The 5,150-nt window shown below is 36.4% G+C and overlaps 1 protein-coding gene across 1 annotated transcript in view; it reads left to right on the plus strand.

The window, feature by feature from the left end:
- The window catches only part of LOC106874268 (insulin-like growth factor-binding protein complex acid labile subunit), a 59,486-nt gene that overhangs the window by 34,666 nt on the left and 19,670 nt on the right, over positions 1-5,150 (plus strand). The window lies entirely within an intron of this gene.

Consider the following 5,150-nt stretch of genomic DNA (forward strand, 5'->3'; position numbering starts at 1 on the left):
TATATATATATATATGTATGTATTCATGTGTGAGTGTCTTTATGTTTGTGTATGTCCGTCACCACGACTTGAGAATCGGTGTTGGTGTGTTTCCGTAGCCGTATCTTAGCGGCTCGGCAAAAGGGAACCAACAAAATAAGTACTAGGCTTAAAAGAAAAACAAAAGAGCACTGGGGTCGATTTATTCGACTAAAATTCTTGAAGGCGGTGCCCCAGCATGGCCGCAGTCTAATGAGATAAACGTTAAAAGATCGTATATCGGTTAATACGAAAAATAACTTAATTCTTTATTATAAATTCCTACAGTTTCCATTCATGGCGAGCCTAGCAGATCAATCATTCGCCGATTTCAAAGGGAATTCTGTAATTATCAAAAGTGAATACACTCACATTAATCCCAGCTCATGAACAGCAATATGTTGTAAAACAATATTGTTGAAGTCATGTTAATAAGTTAATTACTAGGATTGATTTCTCCATTGAGTGTCGGTTCCTTCAAACTCTTGATCTAGTTATATATATACCCTCTGTTTTCTTTGAGCGAATATAAAGTAAGTTTGTACATGAATAAGTCAACCAGCTTAAAACAACGAGATATTGTGGCAGCCATCAAAACTGGAAAAACCCACTTTATGAAAACACTATTAACGTCATATTTGCCGAAGAACTTCTTCCGGTAATTAACTTTATGAAGCAGCATGGTTTTCTTCATAAAAATCTTAACTGTCATTGCCGTAATGTTTCTCAGAACAAGACAAGATTCTGTATAGAAAGATAACCATACATGGATGTACCAAGTGAAGAAAAGTGCCAAATATAAACAGTATGAAACAATTCTTAAAATATCATTTTATTTATTAGTTATTTATTTATTTTGGTCGATCAAGAAATCTTACGTAAACGTTGCCAAAGTACGCCAATTAAATTCATAATACGGTAAATCATTCTTTGAATTCTGTTGTATCCTGGGAGAGTCGTTTTACCAATAATCCTTTCTACAATAGGCACAAGGTCGGGATCCGTGTGAGCGTGCGTTATATAAGTTCAAAAAAGAAAACGACAAAAAAAAACAACAAAATCTTCCACAAGGTAACCTCGTGGATATCGTTGGCGATTTTTTCTTCCTCCGTCTTCCCTTCTTTGGACTTTCCTATGTTTCCGACGAAGAGTTCCGCTCGAAACATCAACATCAAATTGTCTTTCTTTCCTTTCCCGAGCGTCCAGTAACACAATATCTGTATCACGTCCTCGTGTTGTTGTTTTTGTTGTTTTTTGCATTTTTTTGTCGTTTTCTTTTTTGAACTTATATATATATATATATATATATATATATATGTATGTGTGTGTGTATGCATATATATGTGTATATATATGTATATATATATAAATATGTATATATAAATGTATATATATATGTATATATATATATATATATATATATATATATGTATATATATATGTATATATATGTATATATATGCATATATGTGTATATATATATATGTGTGTATATATATATATATATGTATACATATATATATTTATATGTATATCTATGTGTATATATATATGTATATAAATGTATATATATATATATGTATATACATATATGTATATATATGCATATATTTATATATGTATATATGTATATATATATACATATATGTATGTGTATGTGTGTGTGTGTGTGTGTGTGTGTGTGTGTTTGAAGGATTTTAACAGGTGGATTGAGAAAGATATTGTTTCAAATCGTATGCATGAATGCTGCGGTACAAATATAAAGAGACACCTATATCTGATTCAAGATTAACCCATCAAGTATTACTCATTTTTGAAAGCGTCATTATTTTGTTTCCCGTGTCCTTTCTCTTTGACTTTATCGCTTGTAGTAACCAGAATATTAACCAGAGTATTAATGTTCTTTATATATTATTAAAAACTTGTATATACATATATAGTGGGTCATCCCATAAAAAATGCAGTTTTTTTTTTACTTCTCTTATTTTTCAAAATTAAGATGAACAAAATTCTTTTTTAATCTAAAATATACACTCCTTCATTTTCTACAATGCTCTTCCATCTATCTGGTAGATTTGCAAGGACCCTCTCCCAAAATTCACTTGTCCGTGACGAAAAATACTTCCCCAGTACTGTTTTGACCTCGTCTACAGAATTCATATTTTTTCCATCCAAATGATTTTGAAGACTGCGGAATAAATGATAATCAGATGGGGCAATGTCCGGCAAATATGGTGGGTTGGTCATCGTTTCCAATTCAAACTGCTTCAGCGTTTGGAATGTGGCCGAGCACTATCCTAATGGAAGAACACCTTTCGCCTTGAAACCAGAGGCTGTGGTTTTCCGATGGAACATAGGTGTCGATGAATGGTTGAATGACCAAATCCAAGCTGTTCTGCTAGTTCTTCAACAGTTACAATGGGATTTTGTTCCACCAGTGTTTGCAGGACGTTCTCGTTGAGCTCTTCAGATCTTCCAGGACGAGGCTCGTCTTCTAGGCTGTAGTTTCCGGCTCGGAATTTATGGAACTACCGTTGACACCGGCTTATGCTTATTGTCCGATCCACATATACTGCACTAATATTCCGTTACGTTGTTGCCTTTATTGAACTCATTAAGCAAAATATGCCGAATATACTTCCTTGTCACTTCAATTGAAGCTTTGAAAAAATAACTTTTAATATCAAACTACACTCTTCAAAATTTGCACTAAGAATAAAGACAAGGTAAAATTACTACCTGCTTTTATAGTGATTTGATGCAAGTAGTTTATCTCGTCCTCCTCCGACTTTTAGTTCATGCAATTGAAACTGCAGAATGAAACAAACAAAAAGAGGAAAAAGAAAGGAAGGTATATCTGGAGATGAGGATAAATCGATTACATCGACCCAAGTGTCAAGCATAGAGGGGACAAACAAGGACAGACAAAGGGATTAAGTCGATTACATCGACCTCAGTGCGCAACTAGTACTTAATTTATCGACCCCGAAAGGATGAAAGGCAAACTCGATCTCGGCGGAATTTGAACTCAGAACATAAAGACAGAATACCGCTAAGCATTTCGCCCGGCATGCTAACGTTTTTGTCAGTTCGTCACCTTAGGTAGTATGTTGTATTGTATCTTTCTTTCATAATCAGTAGACGTATGCTTCATGAGCCTTATATGTTTCCGGTACAGTCCATGGGGAATATTCATAACATTACAGATTTGAAATTCCGGCTCTTTAGTTCTGAGCTAAAATCTCGCTGTGGTCAAATTTGGCTTTCATCGTTTCAGAGTTGATAGCATCAAGCACCAATCAAGCACCGGATTCGATGATACCGACTGACACCCTTCCTTCAAAACTGTTTGCTTTGTGCCTAAACCAGAAATAATTTCAACAGAACTGGATAGCAGCAGACAGGCAGATTCGTTAACGTACTTCCGCATAGTTTCTATAAATCAAATTCCACTCCTAAATGAATGGCCGAGTCGATGCAATAGAAATAAAACAGTTACACAAGATGGCACGAGGGATCAAACCAGGATCTATGTGATTGCGAAACTAACTCCTTAACCACACGACCATGGCTGCGCACTGTGTGTAAATACCAATAAATACCAGTTCTTCCGTAGGTTTTCAAGTAACTTCGTATTAGCTGTACTATTACTAATAGTTTCTCTTTAGCTTCTTTATGTAACAAGAACTCAACAGTTGTTAATGTTGTAACATTTGCCTGAACTATATAATTCTTTCTAATTTTGAAATAGGACCAACGATTTCGAGGGGAGGGAGCAAGTCAATTACATCGACCCTAGTACTTGACTAATACTTAATTCATCAACCCCGAAAAGATAAAAGGTAAAGGCAAAAGATGGGAGGCAACGACCTCGACGGAATTTGAACTCAGGATATTCAAATTCCCATTCAAATTCCGCCGTAACGAACCGGAAGCTATGCCAGTAAGCATTTTGTCCGACGCGCTAATGATTCTGTCTGCTCGCCGGCTTTGTTTGAGCTGTATAACAACAAGTTAAGGCGGCGAGCTGGCAGAGACGTTAGCACGGAGACGTAAACACACCAACATTGGTCGTTAAGCGAGGCAGAGGGACAAACACAGACACACAAACACACACACACACACACACACACACACACACACACACACACACACACACACACACACACACATGTATATATTTGAAAAAGGATGCGTGGCGTTCGATCATATAAATACACACACACGACGGCTTTCTTTCAGTTTCCGTCTACCAAATCCACTCACAAGGCTTTGGTCGGCCCGGGGCTATAGTAGAAGACACTTCCCCAAGGTGTCATGCAGAAGAACTGAACCCGGAACTATGTGGTTGGGAAGCAAGCTTCTTACCACACAGCCACGCCTGCGCCATTATGTATATATGTGTGTGTGTGTGTGTGTATATATATATATATATATATATATGCACACACACACACACATCTATCTATCCATCTATATATATATACTTTTATATATATATATATATATATATACATATATACATATATGCGCGCGCACACACACACACAATTCTGCTCACTTACCCTTACCCCCAGACTCACACAGACACATATAATTGACATTTTTATTGTAAAGTGATATAAGTTACAATACACATGTAAACACTACAAGTTGAAAGGGAAATGCTATGACACCAACAGGAATTGAGTCATTACTTGCAGAATTTCACCATTTTGGGTCAGCAAGAATTGCAGAGATTGATTCCACTCAGATTTTATGGCATTTTATCTTTGAATGTTTACATATCAGAGCAGATAGTACCGTCCTCTCTGACTTTGTACGAGTGTTTATTGGCTTGTGTATCTATCTATCTGTCTATCTATCTATCTGTCTATCTATCTATCTATCTATCTATCTATCTATCTATCTATCTATCTATCTATCTATCTGTGTATCTATCTTTCCTGGAGGCCTTCCGACAAATTCACGCGTATTTACCAGTTGTTTGCAAATGTTCAATTCCTGGCATCGCCAAATGTCTGTGTGCGCGCGCGCGTTTGGTTTAAATAGCTTGCTTTGTAACCACACGGTTTCGGGTTCAGCCCCACTGCGCAGCACCTTGGAAAAGTGTCTTCTACTATAGCACCGGT

The sequence above is a fragment of the Octopus bimaculoides genome, chromosome 7, assembly GCF_001194135.2.
Source record: "Octopus bimaculoides isolate UCB-OBI-ISO-001 chromosome 7, ASM119413v2, whole genome shotgun sequence".
Lineage (NCBI taxonomy): Eukaryota > Metazoa > Mollusca > Cephalopoda > Octopoda > Octopodidae > Octopus > Octopus bimaculoides.